Here is a 13997-nt window from a genome sequence, read left to right on the forward strand (position 1 = left end):
CTCATTGCGTGCCTGAGACTGGATTTATTTCAGCAGCTAAATGGTTCACTGGAGGACTAATTGGCTCTGAGAGCTCCAGTCCTTTGTGACAGATTATTAACCCTTCCCCCTTCATTATAAAAACATGAACTGTAGAGAAATCAAATACCACAGGGCCCCTGCGCCGAGCCCGTCAGTGCTCCCGGCTCGGTGTTCAGCACAGAAAGTCCCTTTTATATTTGGGAAGCGGAGGGAGAAAATTCTGGAAGCGCGAGAACGCGGCGATAGCTGGGATGAACTGGGAGCCCTTAGGAAAGGACTGGGAGGTACTGGGATAAACTGGGAGCCCCGAGGAAGGAACCGGGGCTCTCCCGCCATTTGCGTAGCGCTGAGGGCAGGGCGCTTACGCCATTTGCGTAGCCTAACGCAGTTTACGTAGCGCCCCTCTCTTGCCGTTACCGGCGCCCCCTTACGCCGTTTGCGTAGGGCTGTGAGCAACGGCAGCGCCCCTTACGCCGTTTGCGTAGGGCTGTGGGCAGCGGCGTTAGGAGGGGACTGGGATGGACTGGGAGCCCTTAGGGAGGGACTGGGACAAAGTGGGAGCCCTTTGGAGAGGACTGGGATGAAGTGGGAAAGGTCCGCGAGCCCTTAGGAAGCCACCATGGCCCTCCCGTCACTTGCGTAGTGCTGAGGGCAGGGCTCTTGCGCCTTTTGCGTAGCTTTACGCAACTGACGTAACTCGCCGATTGCCATTACCGGCGCCCTCCTTACGCTGTTTCCGTAGCGCCGCAGGATTGCTGGCCCCCTTACGCAATTTGCGTAGCGCCGCTCCATTGCCGGGGGTGTCCAAAAGCTCCTCCAAAAGTCAGTTTATGGCTTTGCAGAGGGCTCTCGGGAGTCACCGAGGGGCTGAATGTAAAGAGAGAAAAATTAAATCTTTAGGGGGAAAAAAACATATAACAATTGCATGTCTGTGTTCCCGAGGAGCCGTGGGTGTTTTTAGGCAGCTGCCTGCAGAGGCCATCGCCGTTTCGTGAGGCGGCATTAATGCAGCGGGAGGAGACTTGTTCTGCTGTTCACAGAAATTCGGATTTTAAGGTTTTCCTCCTTGGTTTGAAGCTTCTTCATTCTTCCTTTGCTCTCTTTCAGAGCAAAGGTTTTAATTTTTAAACTTAAGGGGGAAAAAGTATTAACAACAAGTGAGGAAAACTAGGGGGGAAAGGGAAAAGTTCTTCTGAAAGGATTACAATGTGCAAGCAAAATCAGTTCTCTCTCCAGGAGACAAAAAATATTAGAGGTGTAAATTGGCTCCAAAAATGCCCCCAGGGGCATAGGGAGGATAATCAGGATGACAGCGTGGCTGAGCACTCAGCATCCGGGGCATGGCCCAGGTGTGCAGGGAAAATGCAGCTCATCAGGCATGTGTTAAACAGAGAATTTGTTTCTGGTATAAAAAGATGCCTGACTGCTCTGTGCACACACCAAACCAGCCCTTTGTGACTTGCACGGGCCGACTTGACTTCCAGGTTTTGAGACACTAGTTTTGATCTAAAAGCCCAGCCTATTGCTAGTGCTGCAGAACTGTTTGTTTGATGCAAGGAGAAAACAGGGATTGTGGCAGGAGCGAGGTCAGGCAGATCCCCTTCGGTGCAAAACTCCTGGAGCGAGCTGCAGCGTTTCTGTTAAGGGCCTTCTGTGTTGGAGTTGACTTCTTCCACTCCGGGACCTTTCACTTGCAAAGTACATTATGGGGCTCCTTTGTTTAACAAGTCTCTGGGAGCTGCGAGAGAGAGAATTAATGCTGGCATTTGGAAAGACAAGTGATAGTGCTGCATTGGATTTGGGTTTCATGTCATTATTTTCTGGTTCTGGAGTCAGAAAAAGCTGCTCATTTACTTTTCATGCAGCTGTACTGTTTTTTCCTGACTTCTCGAGGAGGCAGAGCTGATGAAATCGTGCTGTAGGAGACAGTTTCTCAGTTAAATGCATTTTTTTTTGACCTATTTCCTTCCACTTGAGTCTAACATTTGGTCTCTTCATAGCCAATATTCTGTTTTATGGAAAGGCTTTAAAGTTTTCCTGAAGGAGATGAGTAAAAGGTGAAGTACCCAAGACAACCTAAATTTATATTATTCCTTTTGCCATTATTATTAAAAATAGGAAAGAAGAAGTAGTGTTGGGGAAAACACAGGGAATGCTGATGCAATTATACCTACATGTGCAAAGCTACGTGCTTGCTTTTACTCTTGAAATTTAGACCTCTGCTTTCCTTCTACAGACTGGGACAGTTCATTTCAGTTGCATTTTGCAACTACTGACATACATGTTCATTCCTAAATTCACTTCATATGCTTCCAAATCCTTAGGACAACATTCAGTTTAGGCACACCAAGAAAAACCTGGAGTGATTCCACCCACCTAAATGTAATTACTCAGTGCTGAATTAAAGGCACAGGTGTGTAACTTAAGACCCATGTGTTTGGAGTAACAAGGAGAGATCAAAATCTCAGCTTTTGTCATTAAATTCAATGTTTCTAGACCTTAATCCAAGACACATTTGTAGAGAGAGGTGATAGCTTCTTTTTAGAGGCATTACTATTATTAAACAGTGTTTTCTTGGACTGCTCACATTTTCTCCCAGCTCACCGTCTAACACTAATCTGTGACTAAATATTAAAAAAAAAGTGAGCTGTGAATGGTTTTAAGCTGAGACAAGATTCTCACTGTTAATGGCTTGGTCAGAGAGAGAGAGTATTTGTTTCAGCATGTAAATCTCTTTCCTGCAACGCTTAAAGCTGCTGATTCTGGAGTTTAGGAGGCCAGCGTGTCCAGAGCTGCTCTAGTCCCTGGGCTGATGAGCTCTCCCAGCTGGGTAAAGCTCTGTCAGGAGCCAGTTTGTAGTGAATTGACTGCAGGCAGAAAATATAAAAGCTCATAGGAAACATGAGCCTGACTCAGGAGCTATTTCTGTTCAGGTGACATTCTAATCCAAGCGTGTGGTGAATCATTACAGCAAAAATTGATTGGACCCCATATCAAACGAGTATTGATAAATATGAAGAAGTTTGTTTTGAGTTAGTAATATAAGGGGTCTTTTATATATATGGTGCATTACAACGGGGGGATTCAGGGCTTTGTCAGACTGTCTATAAAAATTAAAAAAATACATGTTTGTATAAAAATCTCCGTTCTATACTTGTGGCTTTGAAGGCCTGGGCTGTTTTTCTTTTCCTTCTGGAGTAGCTGCGATTCATCTCGTTCGAGTGGAGTGAATTCATCCCGTTTCCGAGGCCAACGGGAGGAGCGAGCGGGCGGCCATGTTGTGCGGGGGGCGGGGAGGAAGGAGCCGAGATGGCGGCGGCTCCCTCACACACACGGCACAGGATGGCCGGGGAGCAGCGGCAGCTCCCGCACGGCTCCCGGGCGCGCTCCCCGCCGCTCGCTCGGGGGACACCCGGCCGGATCCCCGGGTGCAGCGCTCGAGGGCCGAGTCGGGCCCGGCACCCTGGGGGCGAGCGGGGCTGCCGAGAGGGGCTGGGACGGGCGGGCAGCAATGGCGCCGGGACTGCGAGCGCTGCCCGCGCCGCTCCCTCGCCGGGCGGGCGCGGGGCCGCCCTTGGCCGCGGGAAGGGCGAGCATCGGAGCAGCGCCCCGTCCTCGGGGCCCCCGGTGCCGGCCAGCGGGCTGCTCTTCGCCAGGTGAGTGCCGGGGTCTCCGCGCTCCTCCTTGTCCTTTGTCCTGGGGAGGGAAAACAAAATGTCCTCGGAGCCGGGAGGGGAAGGGGGCGCTGCCTCTGCCGGCCCCCCCTGCCACCCCTCGCCGCTCGCTGAGGGGACCCGCGGGAACTGTCGGGGCCCCCCGGCCGTGTCCTGCCCGTGGGGGGTGAGGGGGAGCGGCGGGACCGGGGGAGCCCCGGTGCCCCTCGGCGGCTGCGGCGCTGCCGTCCCGGCCCTGCAGCACCCGCGGGGGCCGCCCGGCCCGGCCCCGATGCAGCACCGAGGGGGCAGCGGCGGGTTTTGGGTCCCCGGTGCGGCCCCGGGCACAGGGGGGGCACTCTGGGAAGCAAAGGCAGTTACTTAAATATGAGTTACAGGATAAGGAAACGGATGAGTTTGTGTGTTACGTGGAAAGCTTTTAAAAACGTTTCTGGGGTGTCAGGTTTGTTTTTAGTGTTCAGTTTATGCGTTTTTCAGAGACCTCACAGTCATTTCTCTTTCTGGAGCATTTTTTATCTTCTTTTCGGTGCCTAATAATTTTAGAAGTTGTAGAAGACCTTTTGCAAGACTTTCTAAAAATGCAAGTTTAAATGGAATGCCTGACGTTTGTTATGTGTTAGCTGGCATTCAGCAATTACCACTGTAAGGGCAAAATTGGAATTCTGAATGTATGAAAAGTCTCGAGTTTCTATAAGTTTCGAATAATAGTTTATTATCTGGTAAAAGCAGCAGCCGGCTGGGTGACAGAAATGGGACCAGTTTCCCAAATCTGCACCCCCCTACTACAGGGTACATTTAGTATTTATCTTAGCTACTTCATGCATATTAATTATATCATAGACATATACATTCTACAGGTTTTTGCTAAGTATTTAATAGATGGGTTTTCTTACAGCTAAAGCTAAAGGGTTATCTCTACAACCAGTCATAATTCCTGCATTCTTGGACGAACAGGCGCCTAAAGATTTAAAGTTCTACTATATTTTATTCTTAGGATAGTAAGGAGGTTTTAGGCCTCTTGACCTTGTGAGGGTCTGTTTTATTTCTTTATGGGGGTGTAATTAAGTTTTACAATCCGTTTGTTTTATTTTGATGTAACCACCCATTTGTTTCACGAATCACGGTTATTTATATATCACAAAAAGTCACTGTGATAGAGGAAGAGGTAAATATTAAGAGCTTTAGTTTTAGTTGGAGGCTGTGTTTAGCCATATTTGTTGGATTTCTATGGTGTACACTTGAGCAAGGTTATAAAACTCCGTGCAGGTTTTAAACATTGCAGTTGGAGGTAAATCTGGATTATTCAATACTTCCTCTGCAAATGTGAATCTGTCATTACAACAATATAAGTTTGCCCTTTTTTGGAAATAGAAATACAGGTTTTAGCAACTGCTGGACTTCTCCACCTTTATGCAAAATGTTCTGTCTTTATTTTAGATTTGGATTATGGTGGTTTTCTAACCCAGCCACAGTTCTGCAGTATAGAACAGGTTCTGGCATACACACTGTGCCCTAAAGGAAGTTCTGGCTGTAGGTGGGTGTCTGCTGGATTTGTCTTTTCTTAAAGATGTTATGGGATTTTTTTTTTTTTGATAGCTTTGAGTGGTTTCTTTAAACAACTGAAAATAAAATAGCAAGTAATTGTCTCAAAAAATTAATTCCTCTTAATTCGTAGTGTGTTTTGTTTAACAGTTCTGCTTTTTTATATTCAAGGTGTAGGAATTGGAATTTATATTTGGATACCTTTTAATTTAGCAAGGAATGTTTTTTAAAATTGTGTTTTTACCCAATGATTCCAGTCTTCTTCTTAAGTATGAAGTAGTGGGGATGATAAATATAACTGCTGTAAAATAAAATACCATTTTTGCCTTCACAAAAGGCAAGAAAAGTTGGCTGGAGGTAGTGCAAATATAGTGTTCCTTTTGTTAAAGACCCTGGTTTGGGATCTGACGAAAGGTTAAAGAAGCTGAAAGCTTTAAAACTGTTTTCTAAAGGGCAAAAAGATGCATTTTTGGGGAAGATCAAGCAAGGTAGGACTTACAATTCAGAGAAGCTGATGACAGAAGCCATTTTGAAATAACTTTGCTGTCCCTAAAGGTTTTATTTAATTTTGCATAGCCTGGTTCTAAAGACTTTAATGTGGAAAAAAAAGCACAAGGGGTGAGGGGTATTGGGTGATAAGTTACTCAATAAAAAAGGTTAAGTTTGCATTTGATCTCTAAGTCTTTCAAAATTAAAGTAATGGAAGACAGAAGAGCAGATTGCAGTTAGTCATGAGAAGCACAGGTCGTGTGTGTTGTGTGTCAGTCACTGTCATCTCCAGTGTTTTATTTCAGCCAAGAATGTCCTTTTATTTTTAGAATTGTAAAGATACAGTTACTGCTCTCATAAGTTTTCTTGACTTAATAATTACCTAAAGATCAATACATTTCAGGCATGTGACTTGTTCTGCTTTTCTAAAGCAAAATGTTGAAAATTTCCATCCTTTTTTTTTTTTCCAGGTAGAATGCCATGAACAATTCCTTATTGTCTGAGTGGCTTCAGAGGAAACGTTCATGAGTTATTTTCTCAGGTAGGAGTGGCTGTAACTTGTGGTAGTATGTTCATTTCCTTGTTATTTTTTTATCTTGAAATTTGCCTTTTTGCTACTGTGCAGATGGTAAGAAAAGAAATCTGATTTTTTATGTGGAGGGGATACATTTTGTAAAGTATCTGGACTTTTAGAAAGCTTTTTTATTTTTTTTTTTTGCAGATGCAGGTAGACTGTCTTCAAATACTGTCATGTTTCTGTGCTCCTTCTGTCTAAATTTGAGTTTCCCCAGCCTGCCTGGTTAGGTGTTCCTCAACCAGACGACAGGAGGAGACGGCAGAGAGAGACCGGGCTCACGCAGGGCTGAGCAGCGAGTCAGGGGCTCTGCGCCTCAGGGCTCTGGCCTGTGCTGCAAACTCCTCTCACTTCTGCCTTGGAACCAGTGGAGGAGCACCTGGAGCACACCTGGGTGTTCCAAGGACAGAGACTCCCTGACTCACCATGGCAGACAGGCAGGAGGAGGCGCGGAAGGGAGGGAGCCAGGTGAGAGCAAAGTGCCCCTCCCGCAGCCTGGCAGAGGGGCTGTCAGGGTGGGCAGCACAGGTGCCATGCCCGGGGCCACTGTCTCTCTCCCTCCAGCATGCCTGCTGTGTCAGTAATCAGAGCCTGACCCGGACATCTGTGGAGAAAACCTTCACATAAATGGCTTCTGTGCCCACCAGTTCTGCCTGGTGAGTTGCTTCATGGGCTCTCTCCATTTTCTGACAGGCAGTCCCTGCCACTCTCTCCCCATCAGTGAGTGTCATTCTCCTGCAGTTTTTTACCAGCCACCTTCTTTACCACCCGGCTGATCGAGTAGGAATCTGTGTTTTCCTCCCAAGGAATATCCCAGATGTAGTCTCCCGGGCGGCACAGAAGGTGAAAAAAGTAGGGAAATTTGGGCCAGGCGAGGTTTGCTGGAGCTCAACCCAGACCCCAAGCAAGAAAGCCCAGCCCTTCCAACCAGCTCTGGGACAAGGAGGAGGCCCTGAGGCTGCTGCTGATGGGGCTGCTCTGCTCTTTCCAGAGCTGCTGCATCTGTGGCCAGAGCGGGGCCACCATCCCCTGCTGTGATGGCACAGCGGGAAGGCAGGGACACCCTGCACCTGCCCGATTCCAGGACAGAGGGAGCTCATCAGGTTTCTTTTCCCATCAGGCCACCATCATGGGAGGGCTTTAATGCATTGGCCGAGCTAGAAGAGACACACAGGCACTGGGATGCCAGTGAGTGCCTTTGTCCAGGAGGCAGGCAGGAGGCAGAGGAGGAGGGGTAAGTTGCCAAAGCTGCACCCCAGGGCTCTGCCGGGCTTGAAGCAGAAGGACCCAGGAGAAGAGCTCAGCACCTCCATGAACTCGTTTGCTTCCCCAGGCCCTGGGAACTGCTCCTGTGCTCCTCCTGTGCTGCCGAGGGCACCCACAGGCACTGCTCTGGCCTGGGGACAGCAGAACCAGATGGGAATGTGATGGCTGTGCAGTCCCGGGCACAGGGAAAAGGCAACGCACCCTGGTGATCCTGGCAGCTGCTGCCCCTGGGCCTGGCAATGGGTGTCCAGGGTTGGCTTGGCTGAGCTTGTCTGCTCCAGGAGGGCTGGGGGCACTGCTCTGGCCTATCTTGTCCCAGGTCTGGAACGATCTTGTCCCTCCTGCTTCCCCTTACAGCCTCCAGTTAAGACCCAGAGCATGTTGCTCTCATGAAGGAATCTTCTGACGACTCGAGAGAATACGAGACCATCACCCCCAGTAAGAGCAAACTCCATAGCAACCAACAGGCAACATCGGAGGAGACTCTGGAATCCCCCTCCCAGGAGACGAGCAGCTCCAGCCCTGACAGTCAGGTAACATCGGGGTCACCCCACAGCAGCTTCCCAGAAACTGAGGACAGCAGCTGCTCCAGCAGTCGGGGGCCTGAATGCAGGCGAAACTGCTCCCACCAGCAGGGTGAGACCCCCAGTTCATCCAGGTGCCATGCCCGGGGCCACTGTCTCCCTCCCTCCAGCATGCCTGCTGTGTCAGCAATCAGAGGCTGACCCGCACATCTTGGGCGGAAAAACTCCAGATAAATGGTTTCTGTGCCCACCAGTTCTGCCCTCCCAACAGCGAAACCAGTCCCGCCAGCCAACGGGACTGGTCAATGCAACAGGAGCCACTGGGAGGGACTGGGAGGGACTGGGTGTCATTATCTAGTTAACTAAACCAAGTCCCTTCACTATGAACCTTAGACAAGGTAAAAGGGAGGTAACTTGGTTTATGTCTTTACAGGGGCCCAATTAAGTTTTACGATTTCTTTTTCTTTTCTCTCTCCGGGTTGTGTTGACCTCAGGCTGTTTTCTTTTTATGGACCTCAAATCGTTCTCCCTTTTACCTTGTCTAAAATTTATAGTGAAGGGACTTGGTTTAGTTAACTAGATAATGACACCTTTCTGCAAAGTTGATAACTGTGCAGATAACAAGCACCCATCTGGCAGTGTCTGACCTGACAATGGGTAATGTTTTTGCTGTTGTGTAAGGAATGTATATATTTATAGAGAGAATAAATAGAGAACAAGTGTCTCCTTTCAACCCCTCCCTGATCCCCCAGTGCTGAATTTGCTTTTCTCAGATAATAAATTCTGGTTGGAAACCACCCGGCTCTGGGTTTCTGTTCCTGACAAGTGTGGATCTGAAATATTATATCAATAATTTATTTATCTCAATATACTTTTATGTAAATTATTTATTTATTTATTTATTTATTTATATACACGTATTATACATTTGTATATATATTATTGATATAAATTATATATCAATATATATAAATACATAAATACATATTTATGTATTAATTTCTATACGTCATTTATGTATTTAAATGTTTTATTTATTTTATATACATTTTATATACATTTTATATACATTTTATATACATTTTATATACATTTTATATACATTTTATATACTTACATATGTTATTGATATATATTATATATCAATATATTTATATATTGATATATAAAAACATATATATAAATGTATATATTCTTTATATATTTGAATATTTATTTTATATATATTTTATATATCTATATATTATTGATATATATTATATATCAATACATTATATATAAATATATAATTAATATATTAGTATATATTATTGATATATACCATATATCAATATATTATATAAAAATATATAAAAACATATATTAATATATATAAATATTAATAACCGGGACTGGGGAGAACTGGAAGCTTTCCTGGGATCACTGGGAGCAGCCGGCTGGAGGCAGAGTGACAGCAGGGACAGGGGGGACACACGACCCCCCCAAAATCCTCACGGGGATGGGGGGGGTCCAGGCTGGGCCCGAGGCCCCGGGGAGGGGCTGCGGCCGCCGGCGGCTCAGGAGCTCTGTGGGGAGAGAAAAGGGGGGGACACCGGGGTGGGGGGTCCCCGGGGGGGCACAGACGCTCTGGGGGGACACACGACCCCCTGGGACCCCCCTCACCTTCTGGCGCAGGTAGAAGCCGAGCCCCAGCGCCAGGGAGACGAAGGCCAAGAGGAAGCCCCGGCCCCTCCTCCGGAGCAATTCCTCAGGCTGATGGAGCCCGGCAGGGCCGGGGCCGCCGGCGGTGTCCGATCCCGGCAGGAAGCGGGGAGGGCCCGGCGGGGTCTGATAGAAATAAATCAAGGCAGAGCTCTCTCTTTCTTTTCCCCCCTGGGCAGTGACCATCAAGAGCTGTCCCTGCTTCCCAGCAGAAGCTGCACACACTTCAACAAAGTCTGTGGAAGAATCTGCTCTGTCAAAGTTGGCCCTGGGCTTTTATGCTTATCCAGGGATGGATCAGCAGTCACATATTCCCAGGCCAGTGAGCAGCTGACCTGTCAAACTCTGCTTCCAAAAGCAGGATGTGTGTTGGAAGGTTGGGGAACCAGGCTGGGTTGGGCCCAATTCAACACTAAACCAAGCCCTTGGCACCAGCAGTAACTCCCCACAGAGAGCTGGCAGTGCTTGCATTCTCCCATCAGATTCTTTGCCAGGTAGAACATCCTGCTACAAGGGGTCTGTTACTACCCACCCCAGAAAGGGGTTGGGAGTAACCCAGGTTCTTATTAATAAATCCCTTGGGGTGGATTAAAGCGAAACGACACTGAATAATCGGTGTTTGAAAACATATGTATGTAGGGTTTATTTTAGAACAATGTTGTTTCAAAGGTAAACAGGTATGTTGCCATTTTGAGTGTTATCATCTCTATCTCTCATCTACAGCAACATGGCATAAAGAGAACCTTTAGGGAAAATGCATAAGGGAAAGGCAGGATAAGGGTAAGGGAGAGTATGGATTCCACAGTGTGTTTGGAGCTGCATCAGCTGTCAGTCCAAGATGGGCCATGTCAGAACTGGTGAGGTTGGGGGTGAGGAGCGAGGTTGATCATCCAGGGTCAGTGTGGATCTCCTGAGGAGACACTCAGCATCAAGATCACTTGGAGAACACCTCTATCACCTCTTCTCTGAACTACAAAATATCCATAATTGAATTAAAACAAAAAAAGTACAAATACTGAAGACTTGTTTTGAAATTACCTTGAAGACAATTAAAGGAAGACAAAGAGATCCTGAGGGATTTCAGGATTTTAATGAGCCCCAGGGTGTGTTTGCAGCCCAGCCCATGATCCTGAGGTAGTGAGAGAAGATTTGCAGCTGCTGAAGAAGTCAGAAGCCAAACTGCAAGTGCCTTGAAGCATTGCTGGGCCCCACTGAGGGCAGGCACTGCCAAAGCCTCCCCAGGGACTCCTTGGAGCAGCTCCTTGGAGGCCAGGAGTGCAGGCAGACAGAGGCTCTGGGCAGGCCCCTGCAATGCTGAGCAAAGCCTGCCTTGGTTTTGTGGAGCACAAAGGCCAAGGGCTGAGCCCCAGGCCCTGGCCCAGCAGATCCTGTCCCTCCCGGCTGGCTCAGGGCTGTTTGGGGGCACTGGGATGGGAGGGGGAGGAACAACAAAGGGCCAAAACTGGGCAACCCCTGCCAGGCTGCTGAGGGAGGGGCGAGGCAGAACCCAAGGGCAGAACCTGCCAGGAAAGTTGGTTGTGGTGGCCTGAGTGGCAGAGGCAGCTGCCAGAGGCAAGGGGACAAAGGCCTGGGTGCCTTTGGGCCTTGCAGCCTTGGCCATCTCTCCTGCAGGCTGTCCTGCCCTGGCCCTGCTGCTGCTCTGGCCTTGCAGGCTGCACACACCCCTCCTGCTTTCCCACCCCCTCCCATCATACTTCCCACTGATACAGTCGGTTACCATGGCAACCACCATACATTTCCATTGCTATCGTCATTTACCATGGAAACCATCATACATTCTTATTGCTATGGTTGGTTACCATGGCAACCATAAGACATTCCCAATGCTATGGTCGGTTACCATGGCAACCAGCATACAGTCACGTTGCTATGGTCGGTTACCATGGCAACCATCTTTACGGTCCTGTTTCTACAGTCAGTTACCATTGCAACAACCATACATTCTCGTGGCTACGGTCAGTTACCATGGCAACCATCATACATTCCCAATGCTATGGTCAGTTACCATGGCAACCATCATACATTCCCATTGCTATGGTCAGTTACCATGGCAACCATCATACATTCCCATTGCTATGGTCAGTTACCATGGCAACCATCATACATTCCCATTGCTATGGTTGGTTACCATGGCAGCCATCATTCATTCCTGTTGCTACGGTCAGTTACCATGGCAAACATCATACAGTTGTGTTGGAACGGTCGGTTACCATGGCAACAAGCATACCTCCCACTGGTACACTCGGTTACTATGGCAACCACCATACATTCCAGTTTCTACGGCCAGTTACTACGGCAACCAGCATAGATTCAAATTGCTACAGCTAGCTACCATGGCAACCATCCCACTGCTATGGTCGGTTACCATGGCAATCACCATACCTCCCACTGGTGCAGTCGGTTACCATGTCAAGCACCATACATTCCCGTTTCTACAGTCAGTTACCATGGCAACCATCATACATTCCCATTGCCATGGGAGGTTACCATGGCAACCACCACACATTCCCATTGCAACAGTCAGTTACCATGGCAACCATCACACATTCCCATTGCAATGGTCAGTTACCATAGCAACCATCATACATTCCTATCGCTACAGTCGGTTACTATGGAAACCATCATACATTCTTATTGCTCTGGTCGCTTACCATGGCAACCACCATACATTCTAATTGCCACGGCTGGTTACCATGGCAACCACCACCACACACTCCCATTGCTACAGTCGGTTACTATAGCAACCATCATACATTCCCATTGCGATGGTCAGTTACCATGGCAACAATCAACAGTTGCGTTGCTACAGTCACTTACCATGGCAACCATCGTACATTCCCATCACTACAGTCACTTACTATGGGAACCTCTTGGTTCCCCTTGGACAGAAGCAGATGCAGATGAGCCTCCCTGTTGTCCACCAGCCTGGCAGCTGTGCTCTAAAGGCCTGTGGCCCAAGGGCTGTCTTCACCAAGACCCTGCACCAACCTCTGGGACTCTTTCCATCCGCTCGTGCTGCCTTTCCAGTGAATTCCAGGGTTATCAAAGCCAACTGGAATGGGCTCTTTGTCTCACTCCACAATGTCACCCAAACCACTCTCTCCTCTCACCCTCACCCACAAAAGTTCACCCAGTTTGTTCATCCCCTAGAGCAGCTCCACAGGTCCCAGAAGCTCCTTCCCGCTGAGGACACCTCTCTCCTGCTCCTTCTCTCCTGGGTCTCCTTGGCCTTCTCTCCCAGCCCATCACAGCCCTGCAACCTGGGAACTGTCTCAGCAGGCCTGGGCTGTTATTGCCTGCAAGTGGAATGAAGAGAGACTTGGGGCTGCAGCTCCTCCTGCCTGTGCCCCACACGCAGGGCATTGGGGCCTGTCTGGCTGCAGCCCCTCAGCGGGGGCACCGGGGTAAGAACAGACTTGCAGAGGGGAAAGCTGCTCTGAAAGCCCCGAGAGCTGGGGTGGGCAGAGGCTTTGCTGACAATGGCCTTGGGGGTGGACGTGCTGGGACTCAGGCCCAGGGGGAAAATCACAAGCCTGATCCCTGAGGAGATCAGCACATGCTGCTGAAATGCTGGGGGAGAGCAGAGCCAGCAGAGGGAGGAAACAAGTGTGGACAGCCTGGGCTGATGGGATTTGGACTCGTGCCTGGCCCGGCCTTGGCTGGGCAGAGAAGGGACAGCCTTTGTGTCCCTGCAGGGCTGGGATTCACTCCCTGCCCCAAAGGCCCCCAATGTGTCTGAGAAGCCCTGGGTGGTGCCTGTCCCACAACTTCTGGGAATGGGGACGGGGTCCCTGCACAGGCCCTGTGCTGTCCAGGGCAGCTGCTGCACTTGTGCTGCAGAGCCCTGGCACCTCCCCTGGCACTACAGGCCCCTCTTTGGCTGTTCAATCCAGGCTCAGCTGCCCTGAAGTAGGTTCAGCAGTGAAGGGATGTCCAGGAGACAACGGCCATTGTACTCTGAGGACCTGTAGAAAATACCCTGAGAAGAACAGGAGAGAGACCTCTCTCCCTGTGCCACCTGACTCCATTTGGTCACCTGAACACCTCTAGGGGCTGCCCTGGACAGAAGGAACAGTGACAGGTTCCCCTGTCCTACATGTGGGTCCCTTCTGCCACTGAAGTTGGCCAAAGCAATGTCCCAGCAGCCTCCAAGGAGATCCCACAGCTGCTGCCCTGTCCCTAGGA

At 48.9% G+C, this 13997-nt stretch overlaps 1 long non-coding RNA gene across 10 annotated transcripts; it reads left to right on the forward strand.

Annotated features, from left to right (window-relative positions):
• Positions 1-1979: 1979 nt before the first annotated feature.
• Positions 1980-7979, forward strand: LOC113998490. Of its 10 annotated transcripts, none has more exons than XR_005563629.1 (4): positions 1980-3677; positions 6197-6267; positions 6448-7771; positions 7924-7979. It is a non-coding gene; the product is annotated as an uncharacterized LOC113998490 (long non-coding RNA). The 10 variants fall into 10 exon arrangements; XR_003544473.2 differs by having other exon boundaries at positions 6448-7534; positions 7924-7974; XR_005563574.1 differs by adding an exon at positions 5133-5229 and having other exon boundaries at positions 6448-7973.
• The last annotated feature ends 6018 nt before the right edge of the window (positions 7980-13997 follow it).

This window comes from Pipra filicauda, unplaced genomic scaffold, assembly GCF_003945595.2.
Source record: "Pipra filicauda isolate LSUMZ 115617 unplaced genomic scaffold, ASM394559v2 scaffold1002_size39844_pilon, whole genome shotgun sequence".
NCBI classification, from domain to species: Eukaryota; Metazoa; Chordata; class Aves; order Passeriformes; family Pipridae; genus Pipra; species Pipra filicauda.